This window comes from Palaemon carinicauda, chromosome 27, assembly GCF_036898095.1.
Source record: "Palaemon carinicauda isolate YSFRI2023 chromosome 27, ASM3689809v2, whole genome shotgun sequence".
NCBI classification, from domain to species: domain Eukaryota; kingdom Metazoa; phylum Arthropoda; class Malacostraca; order Decapoda; family Palaemonidae; genus Palaemon; species Palaemon carinicauda.
This window is the reverse complement of record NC_090751.1, coordinates 46,202,213-46,215,040: the sequence shown is the minus strand read 5'-3', so window position 1 is coordinate 46,215,040 and position 12,828 is coordinate 46,202,213. Positions and strand designations below refer to the sequence as shown.

At 43.9% G+C, this 12,828-nt stretch overlaps 1 long non-coding RNA gene across 3 annotated transcripts in view; it reads right to left on the bottom strand.

The window, feature by feature from the left end:
- Nucleotides 1-5,570, bottom strand: part of LOC137621184 (uncharacterized) — a 57,057-nt gene extending 51,487 nt beyond the window's left edge. For 2 of the 3 annotated variants that reach the window (XR_011040165.1, XR_011040164.1), the window contains exon 1: nucleotides 5,371-5,522. This is a non-coding gene — a long non-coding RNA (uncharacterized lncRNA). Of the gene's footprint in view, nucleotides 1-5,370 lie in introns of all 3 variants that reach the window. The other variant, XR_011040166.1, reaches the window with a different exon arrangement.
- Nucleotides 5,571-12,828: the final 7,258 nt, after the last annotated feature.

Here is a 12,828-nt window from a genome sequence, read left to right as displayed (position 1 = left end):
CGTTTTCCTCAATGACATTGCCTTAGAGTAGTCTCAAGTTGTTGGAGAAGGCGAGGGCTAGGCAACACTAACGTGAAAGCCACAAATCTCTAAAAGTGGTCATGCCCACCCAGAAAGACTACTCCCCACTCAACTTAGCCAGGGATCTATGAACACCATCCTAAAGTACAGTACTAAGGCAAAGATGGTCTGAAACTCATCTTTGGCTCAAAAGAACACAGACAGATGATCCCAGTGTATACCGACTGTGCTAGAATTAAAGCGTTACTCAACTTTCTCCTTAAGATGGCAGAGGCCAGCACTTAATATCAACACCTCTGTCATCAGAAAACTCAAAGCAAAGAGTAACCTAAGGAGGGCTGAAACACTTGGAAGAACTAAGCCTGCAATGTAGCACAACTGGACCCTCTAGGACCTCTGTCAAATGTCTGTGGGAGGGATAGGCTCGTTGAGCAAAGCAACTAAATCACTGAGCTGTTTACATAATTGTAAGAGCACCAAGACCAAGACAGTTGGCATCATGCGGTGGAGAAGACACTGAATAAGATCATCACAGAGCACTAATCCAGATATGGGAAGCCTTCTCAGACACTCATACAAGCACTTTATGCTTAATACCCGAGAATACAGATCACATCCAACTCTGAAGGCCTGAGGTCCTGGGGGAGGTAAGACTACTTGAAGCTTTTATGCAAGCAGAGAGAACTCCAATGAAGAGGACTATGCCCTTCAGTCAAAAGTCTGACCATAATGCACTTCTTAGAGCAGAACTTAGGCTACAGTCATCAATCTGTACTAGAGATATTCCCATACGACTAGGATTAGGATTAGAAAATTTAGTCCTCAAGCCAAGCACTGGGACATTAAAGGCCATTCAGCAATATGCAATACAAATTAAAAAATACCACTTCTACGATGAATCACAAAATTACCCACTTTTCCTGGTACACAGCTGTAGTACCCAGATATCTCCTGTCCAATCCTTTTCGGGGAGGGAAAAAAAAAAAAAAATTTTGTTCTAAGGATAAGCAGGATAGTTCCCAACCGTGAAGTGCATACTACTACACAGATTGGTGGTACTTCTTATGATGTAGCTGACTGAATTGTGGTTCATGGGAGTAGTTTTCTCAATCATGACTGAAAGTTACAAATTGGGATATCCTTGCTTGTGGCTATCTAGAAGCCACCAAGGTCATCCTGAGACATCGTGATCACCATCGATTATCAGCCAGTGAAACAGGCTGAATGGAAGAAAGGATTAGGCATCCAGGAGATACATTTTCAAACAATGCCTAAGTGTCTGAAAGTGGGGGAACATGACCAAAAGTTATCCGTTCTGGTATATGACCGACATATTCCAGGTGAACACCATATGGCAAGATGCCTTTCCACTATACAAAGATGTAAGGGCTCTGATACTACAACCTACCCCTGTGATTGAGTATATGCTAGTATCTCTCCCAGGAGGATTTTATTAATGAATCTGGGATACATAGCCTGGCTATGGGGCCTGAGAAGCAACTCGGCAACCACTTACATGGGATATAACCCGCTGACAGCTCTACGAGAAATGCTGCCCAGATGTGTATGTTTTGTTAATTTGCAAAGATGGAGCAAAACTGTACCCCATTGATATTGTCGACGTAAATTAACGAGATGGTGGCGACACTAACATTCCTCATGTGCCTCCTAAAACATTCTTTGAATACTTATAAGAATAAATGTCTTGCTTGCATTTCCAGCATGTTGATATGCAGATATTTTTCTGCTAGCCATACACCTGACAACTAGACTGCCAAAGTGTGCACCATGGCGGACCCCCTCCGAGACATCAGTGAATAGCTGCATGTCCAGAAATAGGGAAGGCTTTTTTCATCCAGCGACCAGTAAGATAGTCCCGTACCTCCTGTCCCACTAAAACAGGATGGCTTGGGGGATCCCTAGAGAATGAAGAGTGATCTAACCTTTCCTCATATTTACACTTTCACATCCGTGATGAATCTATCAATTACTGTAATTCAACTGCCATTCCAGTTACGATGAAGGCATTGCCTATTTTAAATGACGAAAGGCTTATATAAGCGTAGCAACAAATACTACCCTTAGGCAGTTATTGCACAATCAAGACCAACAGAATTCTCATATCTGCTTGTTAAAACTGTCATAAAATATTCAGATACTTTAAATAAAATTCAATGAGGATTTATCAATTTAACCTAACAAAAATTAAAAGCTACGACAAACACTCCAGATTAACGCAAACACTGCAGCATTTATATTGGTATAATGTACTTATGAAAATGTTAATAGCTATTCCCTTGCTCCATATACAATAAGCAAGAAAAAAAAATGAATACACCACACCTAACTTTCATATGGCAAATTATAAATGGACAATAGATTAGGTATTACATCGTAATATAACCCTTCTATAGTTTCATAATGAAAATACTTAGTGATAAAGAAATGACAAATTCGTAGATAATTTGTATTTTTCCTAACTATACAAACCTTCGCTATTTAAAGAGGGTAATTACTTTCGCGTAGCTGAAAGGACGAGCCATAAAAATTTAACAAGGGATTATTACCCCACCGATAGTTAGCGAGGGGGGGGTTAGGGAGGGTAGTTAGCTACCCTCCCCCCTCTCACACCTGTGTTGTAGCTCCACTTTTGCTTAGAGGTAGGACTTCATGGGGGACAGGGCTGGCGGGCAAGTTTGATTAAATATCTAAAGTTTGTATAGTTGGGAAAAATACAAATTATCTACGAATTTGTCATTTGTTCCGTAACTGTAATACAAACCACGCTATTTGAAGTGGGCGACTTAACCCTTAGGAAGGGTGGAACAAGTCCCGGCCATACTGGCTTTTGGCTTTGCCCGGGGACTCATTATCCGAGTGTGTCAGCACTAAACAATAAAGTGTCCCTGCACCTCGCTCGCACCTTGCTATGCAAGGGCTGCGACCTACGAAAGTTGTGTGTGAAGGAAAAAAGTGTGACTTGTCCTAGGAAGTTGACCTCAAGTTCTTTAGAAGGAAACTTAAGGCTAGGACTCTACCAATACCACCTCGTCAGGGTATGGGGACGCGACAGTATTAACTTAATACTAAGAACACAAGGGAACATGGTTTACCTGCAGTGGTTTGAGGTCAGCTGTGCAGAGAACCCAGGATGCTGCTTTCCCCAAGAGAGGGGAGGATGGAGAAAGTTTTTCTTGAAGGCCAGGGAGGTAGCTACTCCCCTGACATCGTGAGAAGGCTGGCGCGATGGTATTAGCTGGCGCGTGGAAGAAGTCAGTTTAGCTGACTTCCCAGTAGCGCCCAGATCAGTAGATCGTTGGTGTGCAGGAGTTAACTGCTGGGCGTGAACGCTGGCGAGTAGGTAAGAGTTGGCGCGCAGCTGGGCGTGGGCGTGTAAGTGCGTGAGGGCGTGCATAGCGCGTAATGGAGCTCTGCTCCTGTTGGGACGTATGTGCGTGTTGGCGCATACGCCCTTGATGCCCTGTGTTAGGGTTTATTGATGGGGCCTGACGAGCTACTAGAGCGCGTTCGTGAGGTTTCGTTGGCGCATATCGCGTATCTGGGTGGCGCGCCTTAGTGTGCTCAGACGAAACCTTGCTAGGTTTATGCAGGAAGGGTGACGGCAGGTCGGCAGGGTGGAAGGTCGACGTGTCCTTTAAAAGGATGACCTTCCACCGAAGGAGATCGCGAACGATCTGCAGAAAGGTCCAGGACCAATGCAGGAACAGTGATTGGTGATTGTTGTCGAGGCTCCTCTGCGGGGGACTGCATCGAAGATGTTGAACCGAAGAGTCGCCGCCTCACCGCAGGTGAAGGCAAGCCTCTTTGGCGAAGAGGAAGGCAAGCCTTGTGATGAATGCGCCCTCTGGGGGCCGTAGGGTCAGCGAGCTGACCTCCTCCAGTCCTCCGAAGAGGAGTCTCTGTAAGTGAACTCCCCTGAGGGGAAGAAACACTAGCAGGAGAGACGGACGGACTTAGTTTCTCCCTCGTAGGCTGAACAGAGCCGGGAGAAACTAAGCCATCAGCTACTGTAGGGTTTGAAGAGGCAGAGGTGATGGGTGATACCGCATTGGATACCTCTGACACCACAACGTTGACAAAAGACAAAGGATCAATCTCTGTCGGTGACGACGATTGCTTGACAGCTGCACCCAATCAGATGTAGTTAAGCAAAACCTCCTTGGAGGGCAAACCCGTAAGCCCCAAGGAGGACCAAACCTGAAAAAGGGGGGTTAGTGACATATCCTCCCCCGAGGGAAGAGGTGGAGCTGCTTCGCTAGGGCAAGCAACGTCATCTCTCGAGCCCCCAGTTTGGTAAATAGTACATCGGTCTACGCTACCACTCAAATGGTCTCTCGAAAGAGACCGACCGAGTGGGAGCTTCGGAGGAGGTTTGGGCAACGGAAGAAGAGGCCTTGGGTTTTTCTCCTTTCAAAGAAACCTTCGAAGGAGAAATATCCCGTTTGGACTACTACTTCCGTCGTTGCGAAAACCTCTCCCACTGGGAGATAGACCACTCCCTACACCTGTTGTTGCTATCACACCATTGGCCCTTACAAGTACGACAAAGGGCGTGAGGATCGGTCTCGACCGCCGACATGAACGTTCTACAGGGGCGGTCGGGAAACCCAGGGCAGGTGCGCATAATCGCAGAGGCCAACTTCACAAACAGTACTAGAAAAAGAAAAAGACAAAAGCATTAAATAGCTGCCAAATGACAGCGAGGCTGAGAGCGAACACGTCGGACTACCATCCGAGCCGAGAGCAAAGTGAGCTCAAGCACAGGTGTGTGAGGGGGGGGGGGGGGGTTTAGCAAGCTACCCTCCCCCACCTCTGCTAACTAGCGGTGTGGGTAGTAAACCCTCGTCAAAAATTAATGACTCGTCATTTCAGGTACGCCGAAAGTAATACCCTTATTAAGTAGCGTGGTTTGTATTCCAGTTACGGAACAAATACCGATTTCTGAAAGCACACTTACCCCTCACAAGGCTTCAACACTGAAAATTATGTGGATCAACCCTTAACAGAAAGGCTGCCAGAAGCTCTTGTCGATGGCCAGCCCGTTACAGGTAGGCCTTTGTAATAAATACCATTACACCAATTGAGGCTTTTTTCTCGAAATTTTAGATACAGTACTGGTACAAGCCAGTTCTCATACAACTGCAAAGAATTTCAAATACACAAATTTATTTTATATTATACATTAAAATTATTTTCTAAAACATATTCTGTAGTCTTATACTGTATAGTACTAGATTAATTTTAATTAGTCCTATACAAAAACATCTACTGTACTCTTTAGCATTCACAATCAAACTTTTTGAAATACATCTACCATACTAACCTTACCTATATTTCTCCTTAGACAGCTCAGGTGGTGGAATTAATCCCAAAGGCACAGTAACTGCATATAATGCCTGTCCTAAGTATGAAGACAATACAAAGATAACCTCAGACATCAGAACGATCACTTCATTTATCCTTTATCATCAGAGCTGCATAGAGCCTTTGGATTATTTTAACGCGATGAATTCGTACGTCACTGGAAAAAAAAAATTAAATGCTAGCACTGTATTTTCAATGATTCACAATAAAGATTAAAGTTTTCTACAAACTCAAATACAGAAAACTGAACAATTGGTGCACTTACAGTATATTAAATAAAAAGTGATTTAGGATTAAACAAAAACCTACTCATTTTAAAGGTTATGTTACAGAAATTTAAGGTGATCGCAATCCAAAGTTTATTTCTAAGTTCCCAATACACAGAACTCTTTTTTCATACAATACTTTGCAAATACATTATAATAGGAAGAAGGAAAGTAATTCATTCTGGATCTGGTGAGACGCTTTCAAAACATTTCTGAAATGGGTTGCGAATTAATGAATCCTACATACTATATCAGATTCTTTAGGATAGGAGTTGAAACAATTTAGCACAGAGCAAACAGTTTGTATTGGACCACACAATCTGCTAACTCTTAAAAGCCACAGAATGTATAAAAAATTTCAAAATCATTTAAGCTCGAGAAGCAAACAGCAATAATACCAGGGAATTGACTTAAGAAAATTAACCAGTGTCTGAGTATTGCCTGCAAAATAAGTTCCTGGCCCAAAAGAAACAAACTACCAGTTTTCATAACCTTTGTGACTAACTATACAGACATGAGAGTTCATTCTTAAAGCTTAAAAACCTATCAATTTTTACTGATATGATAATGATAAAATAAGGATGTTGCAGATTATTCTCAAGCATTTTAAAATCCATTTATACAAACAGAATACAAGAAAACACACTTAAAAACCATATTACAGACAAATATCATTGAGAACAGGACACTCTTTACAGCTTAATTGAAAGTTGATTTCAATCCAGATTTCTATGTTGACTACAGTTGCTTATGTTAGAGAATTTAGGGTATGTATACAATGCTAACCTTAAATGATGTCTCCTTCCTTACACTTAAAATACATCCTTCTCTATCAATTCAATAGGCACTGTTGTGAGTGATCAGTGCTTGCATGGAATACCGGTACAATATCTACATAGGTACTGAAGGAATGAATTACAGTACATATTTACCTCAATGTTTTCCAAGTGATACAGCTTAGTCGGTGAGGGTAGGGAATGGCAGGGAAGGGGAGGGAACAGTGTTAAGCTCCTTGAAAAGTAAAGACCTGGTTCTCCAGGTTTCATCATTAAAAAATGCTTTTTCCTCACTGACATTGCCTTAAGAGTAGTCTCAAGTTGTTGGAGAATAAACTTAAGCATTTTGCGAGGGCTAGGCAACACTTACGTGAAAGCCACAAATCTCTTAAAATGGTCATGCCCACCCAGAAAGACTACTCCCTACTCAACCTAGCCAGGGATCTATGAACACCATCCTAAAGTACTGTACTAAGGCAAAGATGGTCTGAAACTCATCTTCAGCTCAAAAGAACACAGACAGATGATCCCAGCGGATACTGACAGTGCTAGAATTAAAGCGTTACTCAACTTTCTCCTTAAGATGGCAGAGGACAGCACTTAATATCAACACCTCTGTCATCAGAAAACCCAAAGCAAAGAGTAACCTAAGGAGGGCTGAAACACTTGGAGGAACTTAGCCTGCCTTATAGCACAACTGGACCCTCTAGGACCTCTGTCAAATGTCTGTGGGAGGGATAAGCTCGTTGAGCAAAGCAACTAAATCACTGAGCTGTTTACATAATTGCAGGAGCACCAAGACCAAGACAGTTGGCATCATACGGCGGAGAGGACGCTGAATAAGAACATCACAGCACACTAATCCAGACAAGGGAAACCTTCTCAAAGACTCGTACAAGCACTACACGCTTAATACCTGAGAATACAGATCACATCCAACTCTGAAGGCCTGAGGTACTGGGGGAGGTAAGACTTCTTGAAGCTTTTTTGCAAGCAGACAACTCCAATGAAAAGGACTATGCCCTTCAGTCAAAAGTCTGACCATAATGCACTTCTTTGAGCAGAACTTAGGCTATAAAGTCATCAATCTGTACTAGAGATGTTCCCATAAGACTAGGATTAGGATTACAAAATTTAGTCCAAGCCAAGCACTGGGGCATTAAAGGCCATTCAGCAATATACAATACAAATTAAAAAGTACCACTTCTACGATGAATCACAAAATTACCCACTTTTCCTGGTACACAGCTGTAGTACCCAGATATCTCCTATCCAATCCTTTGCAGGAAAAAAACTTTTACTCTAAGGATAAGCAGGATAGTTTCCAACCGTGAAGTGCATACTACTACACAGATTGGTGGTGCTTCTAAGATATGGTGTAGATGACAGAATTGTGGTTCATGGGAGTAGTTTTCTCGATCATGACTAAAAGCTAACAAATTGGGATACCCTTGCTTGTGGCTATCTAGGAGCCAGCAAGGTCATCCTGAGATATCGAGATCACCATCGATTATCAGCCCGTGAAACAGGCTGAATGGAAGAAAGGATTAGGCATCCAGGAGATACATATTCAAACAATGCCCAAGTGCCTGAAAGTGGGGGAACATAACCCAGGGTTAACCGTTCTGATATATGACCGACAAATTCCAAGTGAACACCAAATGGCAAGATGCCTTTCCACTATGCAAAGATCTAAGACCTCTGATATTACAACCTACCCCCGTGATTGAGTATATGCTAGTATCTTGCCCAGGAGGATTTTATTAATGAATCTGGGATATATAGCCTGGCGCCACCCATTTAGATACTACCACTAGTGTGTTATGGGGTCCTTTGACAGGCCAGACAGTACTACATTGGATTCTTCTCTCTGGTTACGGTTCATTTTCCCCTTTGCCTACACATACACCTGCTAGTCTGGTCTATTCTTTACATATTCTCCTCTGTCCTCATACACCTGACAACACAGATTACCAAACAATTTTTCTTCTCTCAAGGGGTTAATTACAGCACTATAATCGGTCAGTGGCTACTTTCCTCTTGGTAAGGGTAGAAGGGACTCTTTAGCTATGGTAAGCAGCTCTTATAGGAGAAGGACACTCCAAAATCAAACCAGTGTTCTCTAATCTTGGGTAGTGCCATAACCTCTGTACCATGGACTTCTACTGCCTTGGGTTAGAGTTCTCTTGCTTGAGGGTACACTCTGGCACAATGTTCTCTCTTGCTTCTCCTCTTCCTTGTTTTGTTAAAGTTGTTATAGTTTATATAGGAAATATTTATTTTAATATTGTTGCTGTTCTTAAAACAATTAAAAACTTCCTAGTTTCCTTTTCTCACTGGGCTGTTTTCCCTGTTGGAGCCCCTGGGCTTGTAGCATCCTGCTTTTCCCAACTAGGGTTGCAGCTTAGCAAATAATAATAATAATATATAACCGGCTGACAGCTCTACGAGAAATGCTGCCCAGATGTGCATGTTTTGTTAACTTGCAAAGATGGAGCAACACTGTACCCCATTGATTGTCGACGTAAATTAAAGAGATGGTGGCGACTAACATTCCTCATGTGCCTCCTAAAACATTCTTTAAAGACTTATAAGAATAAATGTGTTGCTTGCATTTCCAGCATGTTGATATGCAGATACTTTTCTGCTAGCCATACACCTGACAACTAGACTGCCAAAGTGTGCACCCATGGCGGACCCCTCCGAGACATCAGTGAATAGCTGCCTGTCCAGAAATACGCAAGGCTTTTTTCATCCAGCGACCAGTAAGATAGTCCCGTACCTCCTGTCCCACTAAAACAGGATGGCTTGGGGGATCCCTAGAGAATGAAGACCGATTCAACCTTTCCTCGTATTTACACTTTCACATCAGTGATGAATCTATCAACTACTGTAATTCAACTGCCATTCCAGTTACGATGAAGGCATTGCCTATTCTAAATGACGTAAGTCTTATTTAAGCGTAGCAACAAATACTACCCTTAGGCAGTTATTTCACAATCAAGAGACCAACAGAATTCTCATATCTGCTGGTTAAAACTCATAAAATATTCAGGTACTTTAACTAAAATTTAATGAGGATTTATCAATTTAACCTAACAAAAATTTTAAAAAGCTATGACAAACACTCCAGATTAACGCAGACTCAGCAGAATTTATATTGATATAATGTACTTAAGAAAATGTTAATAGCTATTCCCTTGCTCCATATACAATAAGCAAGAAAAAAAAATGACTACACCACACCTAACTTTCATATAGCAAATTATAAATGGACAATAGATTAGGTATTACATCGTAACATAACCCTTCTATAGTTTCATGATGAAAATACTTATGATAAAAAAAATGACAAATATGTAAATGTATTTTTCCTAACAATACAAACCTTAGCTATTTAAAGTGGGTAATTACTTTCGCGTACCTGAAAGGACGAGCCATAAAAATTTAACGAGGGATTATTACCCCACCGCTAATTAGCGGGGGGTAGGGAGGGTAGTTAGCTACCCTCCCCCCTCACACACCTGTGTTGTAGCTCCACTTTTGCTTAGAGGTAGGACTTCATGGGGGACAGGGCTGGCGGGCAAGTTTGATTAAATAGCTAAGGTTTGTTAGTTGGGAAAAATACAAATTATCTACGAATTTGTCATTTGTTCCGTAACTGGAATACAAACCACGCTATTTAAAGTGGGCGACTTAACCCTTAGGAAGGGTGGAACAAGTCCCAGCCATACTGGCTTTTGGCTTTGCCCGGGGACTCATTATCCGAGTGTGTCAGCACTCAACAATAAAGTGTCCCTGCACCTCCCTCGCACCTTGCTATGCAAGGGCTGCGACCTACGTAAGTTGTGTGTGAAGGAAAAAAGTGTGACTCGTCCTAGGAAGTTGACCTTAAGTTCTTTAGAACGAAACTTAAGGCTAGGACACTACCAATACCACCTCGTCAGGCAGGGTATGGGGACGCAACAGTATTAACTTAATACCAAGAACACAAGGGAACATGGTTTACCTGCAGTGGTTTGAGGTCAGCTGTGCAGAGAACCCAGGATGTTGCTTTCTCCAAGAGAGGGGAGGATGAAGAAAAGAATAAGGGCCAGGCATACCTTTTCATTCATGCAGACTAAAACCGGGTAACAATGCCCTCAACCTTCTGCTACTTGTCCATTAAGGAGCCTGAGGTTTAAACCAGCTGCTGTGCAGCCACCACAGGGCCGATAGAGAACGTGTCGAGCCTCCTGTGGGTCACGTCTTGCAGGTAGTGGGCTGTGAAGGTCGTTTGACGCTTCCACACACCAGCTTGCAGAACCTGCGTCACTGAGAAGTTTTTCTTGAAGGCCAGGGAGGTAGCTACTCCCCTGACATCATGAGAAGGCTGGCGCGATGGTATTAGCTGGCGCGTGGGAGAAGACAGTTTAGCTGACTTCCCAGTAGCGCCCAGATCAGTAGATCATTGGTGCGAAGGAGAGTTAACTGCTGGGCGTGAACACTGGCGCGCGGGAAAGCGCTGGCGAGGAGGTGAGAGTTGGCGCGCAGCTGTGAGTGCTTGCATAGCCCGTAGTGGAGCTGTGCTCCTGTTGGGACGTATGTGCGTGTTGGCGCATACGCCCTTGATGCCCTGTGTTAGGGTTTATTGATGAGGCCTGACGAGCTACTAGAGCGCGTTCGTGAGGTTTTGTTGGCGCATATCGCGTATCTGGGTGGCGCGCGTTAGTGTGCTCGGATGAAACCTTGTTAGGTTTATGCAGGAAGGGATACGGCAGGTCGGCAGGGTGGAAGGTCGACATGTCCTTTAAAAGGGAGACCTTCCACCGAAGGAGATCACGAACGATCTGCAGAAAGGTCCAGGACCAATGCAGGAACAGTGATTGTTGTCGAGGCTCATCTGCGGGGGACTGAATCGAAGATGTTGAACCGAAGTCGCCTCCTCACCGCAGGTGAAGGCAGGCCTCTTTGGTGAAGAGGAAGGCGAGCCTTGTGATGAATGCGCCCTCTGGGGGCCGTAGGGTCAGCGAGCTGACCTGCTGCAGTCCTCCGAAGAGGAGTCTCTGTAAATCAACTCCCCTGAGGGGAAGAAACACTAGCAGGAGAGACTGACGTTGGACTTAGTTTCTCCCTCGAAGGCTGAACAGAGACGGGAGAAACTAAGCCATCAGCTACTGTAGGGTTTGAAGAGGCAAAGGTGATGGGTGATACCGCATTGGATACCTCTGACATCACAACGTCGACAAAAGACAAAGGATCAATCTCTGTCGGTGACGACGATTGCTTGACAGCGGCACCCTATCAGATGTAGTTAAGCAAAACCTCCTTGGAGGGCGAACCCGTAAGCCCCAAGGAGGACCAAACCTGAAAAAGGGGGGTTAGTGACATATCCTCCCCCGAGGGGAGAGGTGGAGCTCTTCGCTAGGGGGAACCAACGTCAACTCTCGAGGCCCCAGTTTGGTAAACAGTACATCGGTCTATGCTACCACTCAATGGTCTCTCGAAAGAGACCGACCGAGTGGGAGCTTCGGAGGAGGTTTGGGCAACGGAAGAAGAGGCCTTGGGTTTTTCTCCTTTCAAAGAAACCTTCGAAGGAGAAATATCCCGTTTGGACTACTACTTCCGTCGTTGCGAAACCCTCTCCCACTGGGAGGTAGCCCACTCCCTACACCTGTTGTTGCTATCACACTGTTGGCCCCTACAAGAAGGACAAAGGGCGTGAGGATCTGTCTCGACCGCCGACATGAATGTTCCACAGGGGCGGTCGGGAAACCCAGGGCAGGTGCGCATAATCGCAAAGGCCAACTTCACAAACAGTACTAGAAAAAGAAAAAGACAAAAGCATTAAATAGCTGCCAAATGACGGCGAGGATGTGAGCGGACACGTCCGACTACCATCTGAGCCGAGAGCAAAGTGAGCTCAAGCACAGGTGTGTGAGGGGGGGGTAGCAAGCTAACCTCCCCTACCCCTGCTAACTAGCGATGTGGGTAGTAAACCCTCGTTAAAATTTAATGGCTCGTCATTTCAGCTACGCCGAAAGTAATACCCTTATTAAGTAGCGTGGTTTGTATTCCAGTTACGGAACAAATACCGCTTTCTGAAAGCCCATTACCCCTCACAAGGCTTCAACACTGAAAATTATGTAGACCAACCCTTAACAAAAACGCTGCCAGAAGCTCTTGTTGATGGGCAGCCCGTTACAGGTAGGCCTTTGTAATAAAATACCATTACACCAATTGAGGCTTTTTTTCTCGAAATTTTAGATACAGTACTGTTACAAGCCAGTGCTCAGACAACTGCAAAGACTTTCAAATATACATTAAATTTATTTTTCAATATACATTACATTTATTTTCTAAAATATATTCTGTAGTCTTGTACTGTATGGTACTGGACT